This window comes from Protopterus annectens, chromosome 3.part0 (genome assembly GCF_019279795.1).
Source record: "Protopterus annectens isolate FY-2018-M chromosome 3.part0, PAN1.0, whole genome shotgun sequence".
Classification (NCBI taxonomy): Eukaryota; Metazoa; Chordata; order Ceratodontiformes; family Protopteridae; genus Protopterus; species Protopterus annectens.
In genome coordinates, this window is record NC_056731.1 from 1,055,324,666 (window position 1) to 1,055,333,696 (window position 9,031).

The window sequence follows — 9,031 nt, forward strand, 5'->3', positions numbered from 1 at the left end:
AATTGGTATTTTAATAAATGTCTTCAGGACAATATTGTTCCAAAAGGACATAGGATAACAAAATTTCCTAGCAATATAAATTATGAAGCTGATAATGAACTGTTCAAAAATATCAGCAATATTTTTAATGAATGTGGTTTATCTATTATTAGAGTGCTTATGAAATACAATGTAAACAGAATGGAGATAGATAAGATTAAGACAGACAAACTGTATAAGGAAATTTCAGATGATTTACTATTTTCGATAGAAGAATATAAGACTGTTTATTTTAGAACTATACAAGATGTAGACAACATAACATCACATAATTACAATAGGAAAGTGTCCAAGCTTAAAAGGGACCTGAATGAATATCGGTCCGATGTAGCTTATACAGTTAGTAATAATTATCAAAAATCACATTATATGAAGAGACCACACAATCAATTTTATTTGACTAGTACACGGAATGTTGATACATTTAGAGGAGAGGAATAAATAGAACATGTTGACGCATACAATAATCACCATTCTATGGGGGATTTTGGTGGAACAAGTAATAACTATTATGAAGGGTATAATAGGGACAATAATATCCCTTTAGAAGAGGTAGGCCCCAGGAGATCAGAAAGAATAAAGAACAGAGCACCTCAACAGCAATCATATGCTCAGGTGGCGGGGGACTACCAGTTCAACAGGAGGGGAATGTGCAAATAGAATGGGGGAATACTGAGACAGGTTCTACGAGTCTCACCTTGGAAAATACACAAAGAGAGAATGAAGTGATTTCTATCTTACATTCTTTAGATAATTTTAATATTTTCAATTTTACAGACACAGTGATAAATGAGACATTTTTTAAACTGTTTACTAAAGGGTTTACTTTTGTGCCACACAAGATACCTAGTATAGACAGTATTTTACTGGATATCAAATTATTCACTGGAAAGTTGAATTTTTCGGTCATTTTTAAAGATGTGGGATCTAATGGTGGCCTAGGGAATTTACAAAGATGTAGTATTTACAACCCACCACTGCAACATGGTATTTTGAGTTTTGAAAATGTCCTTATGAAACAAATCAGAAGTAACTATTTTCAAAACTATAAGAGACAAGATAATAATTTAATTGAGGATGAAATTCAGCTCATTAATGAGCTTAGAGAAAATGGAAAAATTAGGGTGATGAAACCCGATAAGGGTGGGGGTATGGTCCTAATGGATCAGTGGGACTATACCAGAAGAATGCTTGATATTTTAAATAACAGTAACAGTTATACCATTGTTTCAAAAAATGAAATAAATATCTCGTATCAGAAAATTGATTACTTTTTGGACGACGATTTGTTACAGTGACTTATTGACATAGAATTACATGATTTTTTAAAAGTCAAAAAGCCTGTTATTCCAGCAATTTTTGGTATACCCAAAATGCACAAATGTTTATATGACCCTCCTATGAGACCTATTGTGTCATCACAAGGTTCTAAGACACAACCTCTTGCAATATATATAAATAAGAAATTAAAGGGGTACCACTTGAAATAGCATATCTTAGTTGATTCATGGTATTTTTTAAAGAAGATTAGTAAAGTGACTTATAATGATAGTGCTATATTCATCACTATTGATGTTAAAGATTTATTTACTATCATACCCCATTCCATTGGGTTGGACTGGTTTGAAAAGATACTTACCGAAATGGACTTTTTGCAAATAGATGAATTTAGGATTATATTGGAAAACATGGAATTGGTACTTAGGAACAATTATATATTCTTCCAGGGTGATTATTATCACCAGACTGAAGGTGTAGCTATGGGGGCAGCATGTGCCCCCATGTATGCCAATATTATTATGTTATATTGGGAAAGATATTACGTTTTTGTATCAGAATACTACCAATACATTCATAGCTACTACAGATTCTTGGATGATATATTTATTTTATGGACAGGTCCGGAACATATTATTAGTGAATTTATTGATTATATTAACAAAAGTACCTCTTTCCTTAGTTTTACCTATGAAATCCATAAAGATGAAGTTCATTACCTTGATGTGAAATTATACAAAGATGAGATAGCTAAAAGGTACAAGTCCACTATTTATCAGAAAAAAAACTTTTCCAACGCATATCTCCATTTTGAAAGCGATCATCCTGTTCAATTGAAAAAGAATGTTGTGAAGGGACAAATGATCCGGGTCTCTAGGATGACTACAGAACAGGATATATTTCTGAAAGAGTTAGACATTCTAGAAAACATGTTTCATGAAAGGGGGTACCCACATGAATTAACTGAGATTATAAAAAAGTTTGTGATAGATAGAAGGAGTACTAAATATACCCCGTTGCTTGGGTCTGATTACAGTTCGGAGGATATCATGCACATTAGTAATACAGAAAATAGTGGTGACAAGAACACTGGAAAAACTATGACTACTCCCTATTTGACATTAACTTATTATAGAAACATTGGATGGCTTAAAAATGCATTAATGATACATGGGATATGTTTAGATCCATGCCTACAAGAGTGACGGTGTTCCAGAATACATTGACCTATAGTTATAGGAGAAATGGAAATTTGAAAAATATTTTGGAAAAGGGCAAAGAAAGGTATTCTGGAAAAAGTTATAGTAACACAAGTAATAAAAGGGGCACTTTTCAATGTAGTAGATGTTCTCAATGTCCCTTTATTGCAGGAGAGAAGATTTTGAAACTTCCCAGTTTAAGAACTATTTTAAAAGCCAAGACATATAGTAGTTGTTACACCAAGGGGGTCGTATATTTAGCTTATTGTAAATTCTGTTGGTATTACTATATAGGAAAAACAGAAAGGCATCTACAGAAGCGGATATATGAACATATAAGGGACATTAATTGTAAAAATGAGAACAATGCATTATATAGACACTCACTTGTATGCCCAAATGCTAATTTCAAGTTTTGGGCATTGGAGATAGTGGAACCCCTAGATAGAGGAGGTGATTGGGAAACAAAACTCGCATACAGGGAGATGGTATGGCCGTTAAAACTAGATGCGTGCAGTGGGAAGGGTCTTAATGATAACATATCAATAGTACCAGCTTTAAAATTATTGTCACAAGATCCCAAAAAAGCATATAAAGGTACATAACACAAGTATTTTGTACCCACCTATATATTTCATAGATTTTTATATAGATTTTATATATACATATATATATATATATATATATATATATATATATATATATATATATATATATGTATATATATATATATATATTATATTTATATAATAATTTATATTCTTATTTTCATATACATTGAAATTATATTAGTATTTTACAACATCAAGCAGTATATATATTATTTTAAGAATTTTAAAAAGTTTTTAAATATTCTATGTGCAAAAAATATATAAGTATTTTTTAACCAAGTCAATCAGTAATAGTTATCCATTGTGAGGCATTCAGTTTGGTTTTATATAAATAGGTTTACTGTGTATGTATGTTTAGATATATCTTTAAGACAAGGCACTTTTAATGGTCAATTATTTAATTATTTTATTGATGGCAAACTGTGTGAGTGGTAGTGTTATAAATAGTGCTGCCAACATTTTAACTTTGATTCTGAGGTGGTCTCCGGTGAGGAGACGAAAGCGCTTAATCCTGCTTTATTTTGCCAGTTTGATTTTTCTGGAATAAATTTATGCCTATTTTGGTTCGAGTCATTTTTGGAATTGTTCTTGGAATTATTGGTGGAACCCACATCATACTAGAGGACTGCCTTCATTGATCCATGTAGCTGGTGTATGTTTTGAGTCTAATTTTTGTATTTTCTGTTTGGTTTGAGGTAAACAGACCAGACAAACAAGACGCATACAGGGGCGGAGTATGACACATGGGGTGGGAGAACACAATTGACGGGGACGGATGTTTGGAAATCGTAAGCCCATGAGCCCACAGATGGTAACAGTGGGACTGAGATCCCCACCCATGGGCAGTCACCACTGAAACTTCACAGACCTGAGGACCGCTGTGCTGGGGGCTGCGTAGGAGGGGCAGGCTGACACGTGAGCTGCACCACTCTTGCCTCGAGCTGGTTTAGGGGATCAGCGACTAAACACTGAATCTCCCTATGCACCACAACCCGGACCCATCGGAGGGTGACAGGTGGCCCTTCTCCTCCCAATTTTGCGGGGGGGGGGGACAAGCCCCATCCCCTGCAGCACTTCCACCCGAAGGTGGCACAGGACCAACAGAGAAGGGTAGCCCAGGCTGGGCACCAGACCTGCTGGTGCCAGGTGCAATCAACAGCTGAGGAGGGACAGGTGGGGCCACTGGGACCGGCCTTCTCATACGTTCTGTGATTAGGTGTGTTTAATTACAACATAGACAACAACATTCCAAATTAGTTGTAACAGCATGCAGTAACATTCCCATTAACCCAACACACCAGGGTTACAACAGTTGAGCAGCAAGCATAACACATGCATATATTGAATGACATTGGACATTACAACAGCATGCAGGGATGATTGGCGGAAACAGGACACAAAGATTGTGGTGTTTGAACAGGGCACATGCATCAAAGTAAATGCAGAATTTATAGAACAATAGGACATATGTCCCAACAAATGTTTTGAGATTAGACATACCCATCGAGGTGTGGAATTGCATTGTTTATGCACATGGAGTAGGGTGTAAAAAGAAACCTCCATTAACATCTTATTAGTACTTTTACTCTACACTACATTCCTACTGACTGCAGGTGTATATCCCCTACATGTATTATTACACTAGGCAACATGCATTAGATTGTGTAATGGGTTTGGCTAGTTCATTATATACCTGACCTATATTTGACATACTAACTGTCCAAGATGCAGATGTTACTGCTACGTAGTTGTATTTTATTTTTATATTTATGTATCTACATATCTGGATGTGTTCACATGACATTTTAACTTATTTTCTACAGAACCCTACATTTCATGTAGCACACTCACATTTCTGGGGAACACCTTGACAAGCTACTCGTGTGCCAGATTTACCTATGCATGACAGCCATTTAACAACTGTTGGAGACTGTTATATGCTTCACAGCTACTGGCACTTCCTTCATCCACTTTATATGGGACTGCACAACTCTGGGTTGACAGCACTTAATACAACAGTGCTATTTATTTAATGCAATGGTACAACAACATTTCAAAGTAAGTGACACAGACACACTCCAAGTTTTATACCTTTATTAATCACATTAAACACTCTTTTCTACAGGCTCTCTCCTTTATTTGATATTACAGTGCATACGGAAGACCTATTCAGGACATATTATACCTTTATTGATAGATTACAACACTCTTTTTCAGGCTCGCTCACTTATTTTATATGACAGTACATGCAGATATAGTATTCCAGACTTATTTTACCTTTATTAATGGGTTACTACACTCTATTCCTGGCTCTCTGACTTATGTTATATAACAGTACATGCAGAGAATTTATTCAGGGAATAAATGTTATATGCTTCACAGCTACTGGCACTTCCTTCATCCACTTCATATGGGACTGCACAAATGTGGGTTAATACAACAGTACTATTTATTTAATGCAAGGGTACAACAACATTTCAAAGTAAGTGACACAGACACACTCCAAGTGTTATACCATTATTAATTACATTAAACACTCTTTTCTACAGGCTCTCTCCTTTATTTGATATTACAGTGCATACGGAAGACCTATTCAGGACATATTATACCTTTATCGATAGGTTACAACACTCTTTTTCAGGCTCGCTCACTTATTTTATGACAGTACATGCAGAGATAGTATTCCAGACTTATTTTACCTTTATTAATGGGTTACTACACTCTATTTCTGTCTCTCTGACTTATGTTATATAACAGTACATGCAGAGAATTTATTCAGGGCATTTTATAGCTGTATTATTGGGCTACAACACTTTTTTCATGCTCTCTCACATATATTATATAACAATACATGCAGAATAATTACTAACCTGCCTGGTGGCACAGCCTTAGCAGCCTATCTGCATAGGCTTGCTGATTCATAGCACAGACACCTGCAGCTGTGAAGTAAATGAATGGATATTGAGACATACCTATCCATTATTTAGACTATATTAGCATGTCTTACATACTGCATTCCATGGCTACCTACTTAGTAGTGGGGCATCTTGCATATGACAGACCTCCTGGATCTATTGGTTCAGTAGGTCCTGCTTCCGTCTCTTCAGGTCTGCATGATGGTGACGGACCTGCTCACCAGTCCGAGGGATGCCTGTGGCACTGGTGAGTTCATGAGCCAACCGGTTCCAAGCCTCTGCCTTATACTCCATCCCTTGGAACTGGCCCTGCAGGAGTCGAGACTCATGACGATGGACTAGGAGCCAAACCATGTATTTTGACTCCTAGATGCCCCAGCATTGCACTCGAAAGTGAGTACCCTCTCCAGCACCAGACATTCTAACCACAGATTGGAGCTACAATCAGTTATGGTGAGTATTCCCGCCTATGGAGCTTAAATATGCTGCATTTCCCGCACTTTTTGGTGATTGGCTGTTTTTGAAAAATCTCGGCTGACTGCAGACCTGCTTAGCAATGGTTAATCTACCGTTTATAATTATATATATATATATATGTTAACAGTGGATGGTTATCCTAAGATGTTGTGGCTTAGTGGTTCAGTACTTTGATTATGGTGCACAGTGTCCTGTGTTCGAACCTTGTCATTGTACTACTGCCCAGACAGGTTAGGGGGTATGGCTGTGTTTAAGCAACTTTGCTCTACATTGCTCCACGTTGCCCGACGGTGCGCTGGTTGGCGCGGCGCGCACCTCTGTGCAAACCGATTGTGCTGGGTAAAGCACTATTTAGCTATGGGCAACTATATTGCTCTGGGTAAAGCACTGCTTAACTTCAGGCAACTGCATTGTGCTGGGTAAAGCGCTGCTTAACTACGGGCAACTATATTGCGCTGGGTAAAGCATTGCTTAACTGCAGGCAATTATATGTCAGGTTCCTTTATAAATATACATTTTGTTCACTGATATATAGGCCATTTCAATGCTTTTTAGTAAAAGTTTAATCATATATGTCAGGAATTATTTCATATACTAATTTTGAACATAAAATAGGAAGGGGAGTGGTGGGACTCAAACCATGAATGCCTCCTCTTTGTGCGAACGCTCTACCACTACGCTATTGCCATTTGGTGTAATTTGCATAAACATTCCTTGTTATGCCCTTCCATGTCGAGATTGCTAACTGCAGATAAGCAATGGGCACACACGCGCACACACGCGCAAATACAGGCAGCTATATCGGGAATTAGAAAAAAAAAATAATGTTTTACTTTTTATAACTGTGCTGGGGGTTTATAATGTCAGGGAGTGTGGTGTTGGGTACATGGACATTTGAGCGGACTCGCTCTTGTGTGTTGAGATTTTGCATTTCACACACTTGCAGGGGTGTGGACCTTTAGACTGCTTGGCAGTCGGACCCACCCCCTGCTTTCCTGCACGGTCCGTGTTAGACTTGGGTTAAGTCAGCGTGCCCTCATGAATATTCATGGCATGCTGATGTCATACCGTTCAATTGCAGCCTCCGAGTAAGACTTATTTAGTCTTACACGAAGGATTTCTGAATCCGGGGGATTGTTTATTGATGATACTGATTTCCTGTTTTTTTTTCTTTGCTTTTCAACTTTCTATGAACAACCTAAGTATCTGTAGTACATATTTGATTGTGACAGGGTTCCAATATATTACATATGTGGCTGTTGTCATGTCACTGTGTGCACAAGTCAGGATTGGTAAATTGTCAGAGGTCCCTGGGTTAACACATGCAACTGCCTGATATGTGTGGCCCACTGCTGTACTCGGACATGGCCTAAGTGTGCGAGCATGCCCAGTTTGAACTTTCAGTATGTTGTTGGCTAACATTTGCCTCATTTATTCAAGTGTATGAGCATGCCCAGTGTGAACTTTCAGTATGTTGCTGTGTGAAGTCCACTACATTTGTTGATGTGTGTGAACACGCCCAATATTAACATTTATACTATATGTGTGTTGTAAATCGAGTTGTATTTTTACTGCAGGGCTTACCTTTGTGTCATAACTCTACAGGGATTATGCTGTGCCTGCGGGGTTTCCAGGAGACACTTTGCATAGACTTATCAACATTTCTTCATACAGGCTGACCAGCGAAATACTGTCATGGTTTAGTGGTTCAGTACTGTGACTACAGTGCACAGTATCCTGGGTTCGAGGACTGTCACTGCTTCATATTTTCATACTGGGCAGACCAGACTGCTTAAGGTACAGTAATGCAAATATGACCATGTTTACATGCTTTTGCTCAACTATGCCGAACTTTGACCAAACCTGCACAACATTGCTCAATGTTAACCAACATTGATGAACGCTGCCCAATATTGCTCAACATTGCCCAAAGTTGTGCTACTTAGTGTGTGCAATTTTGTTTACATATACTAAAGAGTGGTTAAAGCTGTTTAGCACTGCTTTATATTGCTTAAAACATGGCAATCATGCCTCAGGTGGTGCTGCAGGGCTGCCTATGTCAGATGCACATATTACACTCCCTATCCATGTTTGACAACAGGTAGTGTCAAGTGGGCATCCCTTTTACTATATGTGCGAGTCAGAGAGAGGTATAATTTCCAGGATTCTTACTGAGCCAGTGTATATGCTATGCGTTGCCTCTTTTTCCAAGGCCAAAGCATACTGGGCATGCCTCCTTCTGCCTACTGGGGCAGGCTCAGGTTGTTTCTTCTCTGAGTCACGCTCTGCCTGTGATGGCCTTGGCAATGGTGGGGGGCTGTTTAGCCTGGCCCAATGCTGCCTCAGCTGCAGCTGTTTTTGCAGGATCATATTATGTAGCATAGCACATACCATGACTATTTGGGTACATGTAGCTGGTGAGTACTGCAAGGCTCCAACAGATGTGTCCAGGCACTGGAACCGTGACTTGAGCAGCTCAAACACAAGCTCGATTACATTTCATGTTTGTGCA